Source organism: Rana temporaria, chromosome 13 (assembly GCF_905171775.1).
Source record: "Rana temporaria chromosome 13, aRanTem1.1, whole genome shotgun sequence".
NCBI classification, from domain to species: Eukaryota; Metazoa; Chordata; class Amphibia; order Anura; family Ranidae; genus Rana; species Rana temporaria.
This window is the reverse complement of record NC_053501.1, coordinates 6,627,095-6,640,839: the sequence shown is the minus strand read 5'-3', so window position 1 is coordinate 6,640,839 and position 13,745 is coordinate 6,627,095.

Here is a 13,745-nt window from a genome sequence, read left to right as displayed (position 1 = left end):
GCTGAAAATAGGTAAGTCCGTGGGTCAGGGGGGCGCAAATTACTTGGCTCGCCCCAGGCACTGACAACCGATGCTACGCCACTGGGACCCCGTAACCCTGTTGCCCAACGAAGCCCGCCGCTGTCTGCTGAATTCCACAACCTTCCCCCCGGGGCCTGCTGGGGTAAGTGCGGGGTTGTGGTGCTGAGATGCCACCGATCAACGGGGGGGGTTGTTTGACCCCCCCAAAAAAAAAACACCGGTCACCACTGGATTTAAAGCAGCTGCTGAATTTTACGCTGTACTGACACCATCCTCTGCCCTACTGACACCATCCTCTGCCCTACTGACACCATCCACTGCCCTACTGACACCGTCCTCTGCTCTACTGACACCGCCCTCTGCTCTACTGACACCATCCCCTGCTCTACTGACACCGTCCTCTGCCCTACTGACACCGTCCTCTGCCCTACTGACACCATCCCCTGCTCTACTGACACCATCCACTGCCCTACTGACACCGCCCTCTGCTCTACTGACACCGCCCTCTGCTCTACTGACACCATCCACTGCCCTACTGACACCGCCCTCTGCTCTACTGACACCATCCACTGCCCTACTGACACCGTCCTCTGCTCTACTGACACCATCCACTGCCCTACTGACACCGTCATCTGCCCTACTGACACCGTCCTCTGCTCTACTGACACCATCCACTGCTCTACTGACACCGTCCTCTGCCCTACTGACACCTTCCTCTGCCCTACTGACACCATCCACTGCCCTAATGACACCGTCCTCTGCCCTACTGACCCCATCCACTGCCCTACTGACCCCATCCACTGCCCTACTGACACCGTCCACTGCCCTACTGACACCATCCACTGCTCTACTAACCCCATCCTCTGCCGTACTGACACCGTCCTCTGCTCTACTGACACCGTCCTCTGCTCTACTGACACCGTCCTCTGCCCTACTGACACCGTCCTCTGCTCTACTGACACCATCCACTGCTCTACTGACACCGTCCTCTGCCCTACTGACACCGTCCTCTGCTCTACTGCGCGTGTGTGTTTGAGCTTTGGGGTGCACACCCTAACGCAATAGGCTGCTCACACCAATGGATTAAATACACTATAACTGTATGGGAGGGGGAGGTTTAGCGTGTAATAAGCACATAGTGGGTGATGTGGCCTTCCTGCACCCCTCTAGATGAAGCCCTCTTCTCCATTTGGATGATGAGACAGGCTACACGGTGGGGGGCGAAGGGTCGGTGCAGAGGTGACGCGGCCAGACATGTACATTTTGCTGGTTGAGTAGAGATGACACGATAACAAACAGGACCTGCGATTATTTAAGGCCGAGCCGCCAGAGCCGCGACGTTCACCGCCAGAGCCTTCCATACTTTTCCGGGGGAACAACAAGTTAAACCTGACAGGGAACTAATTACATTCCCCTATCTGCCATTGATCTTCCGCGCGGCAATTAAATCATCTGTCGTTTTCTCAGTCTGGGAGAAGAAATATGTTTATTGAAATGTTCGCAGAGACACACGTCTCCGTTTGCCTTCCGCCGCAATATATACATATATACGGGCGGCGGATGCGTGACTATGGATTATTTACTGACAAATTTTCTTTCTGTCTATCTCTTTATTTGTCTTTTTTATTTCACTTCTCATATTTATCGCGGTATAACTTCCAGTCTCGTTAAATCTCCCTCTGCTTTACCTCGCCACTTTGTTGTAAAAAAAAAAGAAAAAAGAAATAAAAGAAAAAAAGTTTAGAGAGCTGAAAACTAACTTCAATAAATGCCACTTGGACCGGTGATGTAAAAATAAAAAATAAATAAGAATAATTTTATTTACTTTACAGATAAAAGTTTCAGAAAACAAATAATAAGAACTCAGCAAAATAATACCAAACATAAAACAAATCTCGATAAATTACTATAGCGTTTTTTTGTTTTTTTTTCAAGCAAAGAATACAAGAATAAGTAGTGCTCACCCCCCAAAAGGGCCCGCTATATCTTGCCACGGGTTCCTCTCTCAGGGTACGGCAGCGTCAGCCAGGCACACAGCAGCAGTCACTCTTTCTGGCGCAATGAGCAGTCTAGGGCACAAGTGTCAATCCCGCGGACCCGATCGCCGCTGGAGTCCCGCGATCGGTCCCCGGAGCAGAAGAACGGAGAGAGCTGTGTGTAAACACACCTTCACCGTTCTTCACTGTGGCGCCGTCATCGATCGTGTGTTCCCTGATATAGGGATACACAATCGATGACGTCACACCTACAGCCACACCCCCTACAGCTAGAAACACATATGAGGTCACACATAACCCCTTCAGCGCCCCCTAGTGGTTAAATCCCAAACTGCAATTGTCATTTTCACAGTAATCAGTGCATTTTTAATGCATTTTTTGCTGTGAAAATGACAATGTTTCCAAAAAGGTGTCAAAATTGTCCGAAGTGTCCGCCATAATGTCGCAGTCACGAAAAAAATCGCTGATCGCCGCCATTAGTAGTAAAAAAAAAAAAATGTTTATAAAAATGCAATAAAACTATCCCCGATTTTGTAAACGCTATAAATTTTGCGCAAACCAACCGATAAACGCTTATTGCGATTTTTTTTACCAAAAATAGGTAGAAGAATACGTATCGGCCTAAACTGAGGAAAATTTTTATTTTTTTATATATTTTTGGGGAATATTTATTATAGCAAAAAGGAAAAAATATTGAATTTTTTTTAAAATTCTCGCTCTATTTTTGTTTAAAGCGCAAAAAATAAAAACCGCAGAGGTGATCAAATACCACCAAAAGAAAGCTCTATTTGTGGGAAAAAAAGGACGCCAATTTTGTTTGGGAGCCACGTCGCACGACCGCGCGATTGTCAGTGCAGGATCGCAAAAAGTGTCTGGGTCCTTTAGCTGCCTAAAGGTCCGAGTCTTAAGTGGTTGAAAGCAAAATGGAAGGATGAAGTAAGTGAAGGAGGACTGCACTAAGGTAAAGGAAGCTATTTAGGAAAAAAAAATTGGACCTTTACAACCCCTTTAATACAATTTAAACACATTTTAAATTTTTACTTTTTTCATTAACATTTTTACTTACATTTTTTTTAATATTTTTTTTTATAAAAATGTAAATGTAAATACAAATGTAAACAGGTAAGAAATAAACTTTATTCATATGAGAAGCAACTTTAAAGTATTATGCCGCGTACACACGACCGTTTTTTCGGGTTGTAAAAAATGACGTTTTTAAGGGTTTAGAAAAAAACAACGTTTTTTCCAACCCGATCGTTAAAACGCCCTTGCCTACACACGATCGTGAAAAAAAAAATGCTCTAGCAAAGCGCGGTGACGTACAACACGTACGACGGCACTATAAAGGGGAAGTTCCATGCGGATGGCGCCACCCTCTCGCCTGCTTTTGCTGATTCCGTGTTAGTAAAAGACGATTCGCGCTTTTCAGTCTGCTACAGCGTGATGAATGTGCTTACTCCATTACCAACGCTAGTTTTACCAGAACGAGCGCTCCCGTCTCATAACTTGCTTCTGAGCATGCGCGTTTTTTTTCACGTCGTTAAAGCCCACACACGACCATTTTTTACGACGTTAAAAACGAGGGGCCAGATTCACAAAAGAGATACGACGGCGTATCTCCTGATACGCCGTCGTATCTCTGAGAGTATCTATGCAGCTGATTCATAGAATCAGGTTACGCATAGTTCTCACAAAGATCCGACAGGTGTAATTGACTTACACCGTCGGATCTTAGGCTGCAATTCTAGGCCGGCCGCTAGGTGGCGATTCCATTGCGGTCGGCGTAGAATATGCAAATGACTAGTTACGGAGATTCACGAACGTATGCTTTACCCGTCGCTCTAAATTTACGTTGTTTCCGTCGAGATACGCCGCGTAAAACTAAGGCTGCCCTCTAGGTGGCCTAGCCAATGTTAAGTATGGCCGTCGTTCCCACGTCGAAATTTTAAAATTCACGTTGTTTGCGTAAGTTGTCCGTGAATGTCGCTGGACGCCATTTACGTTAACGTCGAAACCTATGACGTCCTTGCGACGTCATTTAGCGCAATGCACGTCGGGTAATTTTACGGACGAGGCATGCGCAGTACGTTCGGCGCGGGAACGCGCCTTATTTAAATGGTGCCCGCCCCATTTGAATTAGGCAGGCTTGCACCGAGCGGATTTACGTTACACCGCCGCAAGTTTACAGGTAAGTGCTTTGTGAATCAGGCACTTACGTAAATGGGATACGTTACGCCGCCGCTAATGTACCTGAATCTGGCCCGACAACGTTAAAAACGGCGTGAAAAATTAGAGCATTTTTATAAATTTTTAATGGACATTTTTTACATCGTGAAAAATGCTCTGGAGCACACACGATCGTTTTTAATGACATTAAAAAAAAACGTAATTTTTTAGAACCGTGTGTACGCGGCATTAGAGTTATGAAGAGCAGTGCAGTCATGAGTGTAAAGGGAAATGACGGAGCGGACTAGGGACACCGGAGTTAGGAGTGATGGCGGAAGGGGTGTCATTTGTTTTTGAACGCACAGTAAAACATACAGAACTAGGCGGCTAATCATAGTGATATCAAAGTTAACTCAACTTGACAGTAACAAGTACATTTCCCCCCTTGAACTCGGCAATTTTTTTTTTTCTAAAACTGTCACCGGTGTACTATCAAAAGGGTAAGCAACTCAGGAAAGATTTATCAGATTAGCAAACAAAACGCAGCGCGGCAAATTGCTGGAACAGGTCGGGAAAAGTTTATGCAGACAGCTCCAAAATATTTTTTATTTATACTGGTATTTCTTTTTTCTTTTTTTTAGGAACATATTTTATGCAACTTATTAGGCGATGTGGGTTTACAACCCCTTTAACCACTTAAGACCCGGACCAAAATGCAGGTAAAGGACCTTGCCCCTTTTTGCGATTCGGCGCTGCGTCGCTTTAACTGACAATTGCGCGGTCGTGCGACGTGGCTCCCAAACAAAATTGGCGTCCTTTTTTTTCCCACAAATAGAGTTTTCTTTTGGTGGAATTTGATCACCTCTGCGGTTTTTATTTTTTGCGCTATAAACAAAAATAGAGCGACAATTTTGAAAAAAATGCAATATTTTTTACTTTTTGCTATAAAAAATATCCCCCAAAAATATATATAAAAAAAAAAATTTCCTCAGTTTAGGCCGATACGTATTCTTCTACATATTTTTGCTAAAAAAAATCGCAATAAGCGTTTATCGGTTGGTTTGCGCACAATTTATAGCGTTTACAAAATAGGGGATAGTTTTATTGCATTTTTATAAATTTTTTTTGTTTTACTACTAATGGCACCGATCAGCGATTTTTTTCCTGACTGCGACATTATGGCGGACACTTCGGACAATTTTGACACATTTTTGGGACCATTGTCATTTTCACAGCAAAAAATGCTATACAAATGCATTGTTTACTGTGAAAATGACAATTGCAGTTTAGGAGTTAACCACTAGGGGGCGCTGAAGGGGTTAAGTGTGACCTCATTTGTGTTTCTAACTGTAGGGGGCGGGGCTGGACGTGTGACATCATTGATCGTCTTTCCCTAGATCAGGGAACACACGATCAGTGACACTGCCACAGTGAAGAACGGGGAAGCCGAGTTTACACACACCTCTCCCCATTCTTCAGCTCCGGGGACCGATCGCGGGACACCGGCGGCGATCGGGTCCGCGGGTCCCGCGGTCATGGAGCTTCGGACCGCGACCCACGGCTGGGCATTTAACAATCACGTACAGGTACGTGATTGTGCCCAGCCGTGCCATTCTGCCAAATTATATCGGCGTTAGGCGGTCCTTAAGTGGTTAATGGAGAAAAAATTAATAGAACATATACAATTGCTACACAAGACATTTGTAATTGAATGATCTCAGATTGTAAGCTCCTTGAGGGCAGGGACTGATGTGGATGTGCAATATATCTGAAAAGCGCTGTGTACATTGACAACGCTATATAAATACTTAAAATGAATAAATAAGAAAAATTCAAAACAAAGTTTCCATTTTAATCTGATGCTGTTAGAATTATCTAAAAATGTATTGTGGGAAGATCTGTACTTCTGTACCGGGGCCACTGTGCCCATCAAACACAGCCACTGTGCCATCAATCGCAGCCACTGTGCCATCAATCGCAGCAACTGTGCCATCAAACGCAGCCACTGTTCCATCAATCGCAGCCACTGTGCCATCAAACACAGCCACTTTGCCCATCAAACGCAGCTATTGTGGCCATCAAGCGCAGCCACTGTGCCATCAAACACAGCCACTGTGCCATCAAACACAGCTACTGTGCCCATCAAATGCAGCCACTGTGCCCATCAAACGCAGCCACTGTGCCCATCAAACAAAGCCACTGTGCCCATCAAACACAGCTATTGTGGCCATCAAGCGCAGCCACTGTGCCCATCAAACGCAGCTATTGTGGCCATCAAGCGCAGCCACTGTGCCATCAAACACAGCCACTGTGCCATCAAACACAGCTACTGTGCCCATCAAATGCAGCCACTGTGCCCATCAAACGCAGCCACTGTGCCCATCAAACAAAGCCACTGTGCCCATCAAACACAGCTATTGTGGCCATCAAGCGCAGCCACTGTGCCCATCAAACGCAGCTATTGTGGCCATCAAGCGCAGCCACTGTGCCATCAAACACAGCCACTGTGCCATCAAACACAGCCACTGTGCCCATCAAATGCAGCCACTGTGCCCATCAAATGCAGCCACTGTGCCCATCAAATGCAGCCACTGTGCCCATCAAATGCAGCCACTGTGCCATCAAACACAGCCACTGTGCCATCAAACACAGCTACTGTGCCCATCAAATACAGCTACTGTGCCCATCAAATGCAGCCACTGTGCCCATTAAATGCAGCCACTGTGCCATCAAACACAGCTACTGTGCCCATCAAACGCAGCCACTGTGCCATCAAACACGGCTACTGTGCCATCAAACACAGCTACTGTGCCCATCAAACGCAGCTATTGTGGCCATCAAACGCAGCTATTGTGGCCATCAAACGCAGCCACTGTGCCATCAATCTCAGCCACTGTGCCATCAAATGCTGCCAGTGTGCATTGCCTGGGAGTCGGGACTTACCTGTCTCGCAGCGGGTCATGGTGGTGTCCTCCACGTCCACGCTCCTCGATGTCTCCGGTCCTCTCTATCAGACAGTGGAGTAAATGAAAACAAAAAGCAGATTATTAAAAAAAGAAGAAAAAATAAAAAATGAAGAGAAAGGGGAATCCCATTCAGATTTTAATCGGTAATGCCCTGCACACACTTACAGGAACGAATTATGGTGTTGAGCAGTTGTATCACATGAGAGCCGTGGCGTCTCTATTTGCTTCTTCCTATTTCCTGTGTTATTTGTCTCACCACCGTCTCAGAAGGACAGCGTGATGATGTCACTATCGGAGGCTCAACCCTATGTGTTTCGTCACAAGTGGACGTCTTCTGGGGATTGGCCGAAACAAATTGTTAAAAATCTTTCAATGATTGTATTATTCACAAATTCATTAATATATTTAGCACTGCACTCACTTTGTAATTGTAATCACTGTCTTCTCCCGGTGAGTACTGCTTCCCCCCACTGTCCCGCCGGGAGAATACAATGGCTCAGCAGGAGGGATTTCTGCATCAGCATTGTCTGGGTTGATGGTGTCACGCCGTGTTCGGCATTAGATCCGGGGACCTGGTGTTCATAGACGGTATCCCTTGGCCTGAACCACCAGGGAACTTGTATTATGGTTGAATCCTGGTTAGTTTTCTGTGTCTTAAGTTGGGATGTTTGCCCCACCCTGGGACCAGTTGTTGGTTGTCATCTCATCAGCGTCCCTATAAATCTCCACTTCTCCTTCCTGTGCTTGCCCTAGTATAGGTTCCTGTTTATGGATGCTATTAGTTTTGGTTGCAGACTTGGCTCGTTCTTGACCTCGATACTTGGATTATCCCTCGGACTTATCCCTTGGGGTCTTGTTGCTGACCCCGCCTGGCTCATTCTTGACTGCGATACTTGGATTCAGAGGCGGCTCTAGGCTTTATGAGGCCTTAGGCAAAACTTGACATGGGGCCCCACTCTTGCCCATGATGGGAAAAATAATTCAAGCCAAGAGCCTCTTCCCCACAACCCTGGTCAGTGGTTGTGGGGGTCTGCGGGCAGGGGGCTTATCGGAATCTGGAAGCCCCCTTTAACAAGGCAGCCCCCAGATCCTGCTCTTTAATAACTAAGGGGCGGGGGCCACCCAGTGATGTCACCTGGTGAACCCACGCCCTTGTGATGTTATTGACTGAGGGCATGCTGGGTCATTGACGTCACATGGGGTGGTGTCACTGATATTCCCTGGTTGTTAGGGATGCTGGCGGCCCTACTCCTGAGTCAGGACTCTTAACGCCGCCTGAGCACAGCAGCATTACGGTCCCCTGTCCCTCAAATCTGGGGTAATGCATTAGGTAAGTTAGACAACTGTGAGGCCCCTGTGAGTGCGAGGCCTTAGGCGGCCGCCTAATATGCCTAATTAAAGAGCCACCTCTGCTTGGATTATCCCTCGGACTTTGCTTATCTTGTTGCTGACCCCGCCTAGCTCATTCTTGACTGCGATACTTGGATTATCCCTCGAACTTTGCTTATCTTGTTGCTGACCCCGCCTGGCTTGTTCTTAAATACGATACTTGGATTATCCCTCGGACTTTGCTTATCTTGTTGCTGACCCCGCCTGGCTCGTTCTTGACTGCGATACTTGGATTGTCCTTTCTCCTCCTGGGTTCCTGTCTTCAGCCTCTACTAACCGTGAGTTGTTGCTGGGGATTTTGGTTAGGCTGTCTGCACCATCCATTGCGGTTCCTTATTTCCTGGCTGCAGAAACTCAACCGTCCCTCCACCTGATACTGGAATAACAGAAAGTGGAGGGATGGTTGTAATATCCTGGCAGACCTGACAGATGGGCGGAATTGAGTGAATTTCTTTCCTGCAACCCGTGGTTGCAGGAAATAAATTTGCACTGTGTATGGCCGGCCTGAGTGGTTATTCCTGATAGACATCAGTCTTTTTCAACCTTATTAACTGTGCAACTACAGTAATAGGTTTGCGGAAGATACCGGTATTCAGACCTATAAATCGGATTAGCCAGATCACCGGTGCAACAAAGCCACGCGGATTCCCTTATCACCGAACACCATCATTAAAGATCAGCTTTGTGACCTGAGTGATGTTTGTTTCCCCTATTTCAGAACATATAAAAACTCACAATTTGAGTATTAAATCTAATTTCTCTGACAAAGATTAACCCAAAGAGGTCATTCCTCAGTAAAGGAATGCCCTACGTTCTTGTCCGGCTATAAATGGTCTTTTCTTCTGCTTTACAGGAAAATTCAAAAGTCTTAGGCCCGGATTCTCAGAGGACTTACGACGGCGTAGCGCCATGTACGCCGTCGTAAGTCCGAATCCGACCCGTCGTATCTATGCGCCTGATTCTTAGAATCAGTTACGCATAGATATCCATTAGAGCCGACAGGCGTAAGGCCCCTTGCACACTGGGGCGTTTTTCATGCGGTACAGCGCTAAAAATAGCGCTGCTATACCGCATGAAAAATCATGCCCTGCAGTGTTCAATGTGAAAGGCCGAAGGCTTTCACATTGAAGCGGTGCGCTAGCAGGAGCGCACCAAAAGTCCTGCTAGCCGCATCTTTACCGCGGTATAGGAGCGGTGTGTTCACCGCTCCTATACCGCGCCTTCCCATTGAAATCAATGGGAAAGCGCGGTATTTACCCTTTTTTGGCCGCTAGCGGGGGTTAAAACCTCACCGCTAGCGCCAGAATATCGCGGTAAATACGGCGGTATAGCCGCGCTACAAATAGCGCGGCTATACAATCACAGCACCTCCACGCTGCAATGTGAAAGCAGCCTAAGTCTCTTACGTCGTCGGATCTTAACTGCATTTTTTTTTTTTACCGCTAGGTGGCGCTTCCGTCGAATTCCGCGTCGAGTATGCAAATTAGCTAGATACGCGAATTCCCGAACGTACGCGCGGCCGACGCAGTAAAGTTACGACGTTTACGTTAGGCTTTTCCCGGCGTAAAGTTGCCCCTGCTATATGAGGCGCAGCCAATGTTAAGTATGGCCGTCGTTCCCGCGTCAAAATTTTAAAAAGTTACGTCGTTTGCGTAAGTCGTCCGTGAATGCGGCGTACTTTGGAGCAATGCACACTGGGAAATTCCACGGACGGCGCATGCGCCGTTCCGCAAAAACGTCAATCACGTCGGTTCACAGTAGTTTTACATAAAACACGCCCCCTTGATACAAATTTAAATTCGTATCAGGGGGGCGTGTTTTATGTACGCTACGCCGCCGCAACTTACGGAGCAAGTGCTTTGAGAATACAGCACTTGCCCGTCTAAGTTGCGGTGGCGTAACGTAAATCGGATACGTTACGCCGCCGCAGAGATACGCCGCTGAACGTGAATCTGGGCCTTAATTCTTATCACATGTACAGGTGCATCTCAAATTTTTTAAATATCATGAAAAAGTTCACTTTTTGAATTATTATTTCAGTAATTTAATTCAAAAAGGTGAAACTCATATATTTTATATAGATTTATTACACAGAGTGATATATTTCAAGCGTTTCATTCTTTTAACCACTTCAATAACGGGCATTTTCGCCCCCTTCCTGCCCAGGCCAATTTTCAGCTTTCAGCGCTGTCACACTTTGAATGACAATTGCACGGTCATGCGACGTGGCTCCCAAACAAAATTGATGTCCTTTTTTCCCCAAAAATAGAGCTTTCTTTTGGTGGTATTTGATCACCTCTGTGGTTTTTATTTTTCGCGCTATAAACAAAAAAGAGCGTCAATTTTGCAAAAAAACACAATATTTTTTTTAATTTTTGCTATAATAAATATCCCATTTTTAAAAAAAAAAAATACATTTTTTTCTCAGTTTAGGCCGATACGTATTGTACATATTTTTGGTAAAAAAAAAAAAAACCGCAATAAGTGTATAGTGATTGGTTTGCCCAAAAGTTATAGCGCCTACAAAATAGGGGATAGATATATGATTTTTTTTTTTTTTTTTACTAGTAATGGCGGTTATCTGTTTGTTAGGACTGCCATATTGCAGTGGCCAGTTCAGACACTTTTGACACTATTTAGGGACCATTGACATTTATACAGCGAACAGTGCTAACATTTTCACTGATTACTGTGTGAATGTGACTGGCAGGGAAGGGGTTAACACTAGGGGGCAATCAAAGGGTTGAATGTGTTCCCTAGGGAGTGATTCTAACTGTGGGGGGGAGGGGACTGACTGGGGGAGGTGACCGATCGGTGTCTCTATGTACAAGGCACACACCATCAGTCACCTCTCCCTGACAGGACGTGGATCTCTGTGTTTACACATGTAGATCCACGTCCCTGGCTCTGTGACTGCGATCGCGAGTACCTGGCGGACATCATGGCCGCCGGGCACGCGCATCGGCACCTGCGGGATGCGGCGCTCCCCCTTGTAATAATATGAAAAAGTTCAATATTGTAGACTCGTGGTGTCGCACTCTAATCAGCTAATTCACTCAAAACACCTGTAAAGGTTTCCTGAGCCTTTAAATAGTCTCTCAGTCTCGCTCAGTAGGTTACACAATCATGGGGAAGACTGCTGACTTGACAGTTGTCGAGAAGAGGAGGGTAAAGCCTCGCACACACGATCGGACTTCCATCTGACTTTTCCGTGGATTTTTGTCCGAAGGGCGTTGGCCGTGAACTTGTTCTGCATATACACGGCAGATCTTTTTCAGACAACTTTTACCAAATCATGTGGTTTTTCAGCTCTTTACCGCCACCCTTTGGACAACTTCTGCCATTGTTGTCTGACCTTTAAGATTGGTTCTGAGCATGCGTTTTTGTACTTTGGACTTTAGTCCGATGGACTTGTGTACACACACGATCGGATTAGCCAACATAGGACATTTTGTTGCCGGAAAGTTTGTCAGTTCATACCGCGAACATTTGTCCGATGGAGCGTACACATGGTCGGATTGTCCGCTAAAACAGGTCCGTCTGACATTTGTTGTCAAAAAATCTGATTGTGTGTATGGGCCTTAAAGGGGTGGTTGACCCTAAAGACTACTTTTTTTTATTACACTGGCCCCCCCACATTACAATACGATTAAGGCTCTTATTATTTTTTTCATGCTGTACATACCTTTGTACAGCATATTCCCCCGTGGCATCCGGGTTGCGAGTCCCGCGGGAGTGGGCGTTCCTAACATGTGTGTGATTAACGTTTTGCCCAAAAACAAGCTCCCCCCCGTCGCGTAAGCGAAAGGAGCCGAACGGCGAGTCGGCGCTATACTGTGCATGCGCATCGTCATTCGGCTCCTTTCGCCAATCGTGACGCGGCTTACGCGACGGGGGGAGTTCGTTTTTGGGCAAAACGTCAATCACACACATGTTAGGAACGCCCACTCCCGCGGGACTCGCAACCCGGATGCCACGGGTGAATATGCTGTACAAAGGTATGTACAGCATGAAAAAAATAATAAGAGCCTTAATCGTATTGTAATGTGGGGGGGCAGTGTAATAAGAAAAAGTCGTTTTTAGGGTGAACCACACCTTTAAGTCACAAAAGGTCATTGTTAAAGAAGCTGGCTGTTCACAGAGTGCTGTATCCAAGCACATTAATGGAAGGTTGAGTGGAAGGAAAAAGTGTGGCAGAAAAAGGTGCACAACCAACAAGGATAACCGCAGCCTTGAGAGGATTGTAAAGCAAAGACCCTTCAAGAATTTGGGGGAGATTCACAAGGAGTGGACTAGGGCTGGTGTCAGTGCTTCAAGATCCACCAAACAGACCTATCTAGGATTTAGGCTACAACTGTCGCATTCCTTGTGTCAAGCCACTCCTGAACCAGAAACAACGTCAGAAGCGTCTTACCTGGGCTAAGGAGAAAAAGGACTAGATTTTTGCTCCGTGGTCCAAAATCCTCTTTTTGGATGAAGGTAAATTTTGCATTCAAGGTCCCCGAGTCTGGAGGAAGAGTGGAGAGGCATTGAATCCAAGTTGCATGAGGTTCAGTGTGAAGGTTCCACAGTCAGTGATGATTTGAGGAGCCGTGTCATCTGCTGGTGTTGGTCCGCTGTGCTTTATCAAGTCCAAAGTCACCACAGCCCTCTACCAGGAAATTCTAGAGCACTTCATGCTTCCCTCTGATGACCAGCTTTATGGAGATGCTGATTTCATTTTCCAGCAGGACTTGGCACCTCCCACATTGCCAAAAGTACCAATACCTGGTCACATGATCATGGTATCACTGTGCTTGATTGGCCAGCAAACTCGCCTGACCTAAACCCCATAGAGAATCTGTGGGGTATTGTCAGGAGGAAGATGAGAGACACCAGACCCAACAATGCAGATGAGCTGAAGGCCATCAGGGGGCAGACTGACAACTCATGGGGCCCCCGGGCCTACAGATGGCCACCACGCCAGGAGGCAGTGCAGTGGCGGGGCAGCTAAAGTCTCAGGATTTTCACATCAAAAACATGTCGGTATCGGACACAGATTTTTACATACTGTCCCTGGTTTTACTGAGCCTGGCAACCCTGAGTGAGTGAGTAACTTGTATAGCGCTACAAATGCAAACTAAATCGCCTCAAGGCGATGTATCCAATGTCGTCATCCAGCCACGCTTCAGAATAGATAGGTAGTTTTTTTCTGAAGGCCCGATGA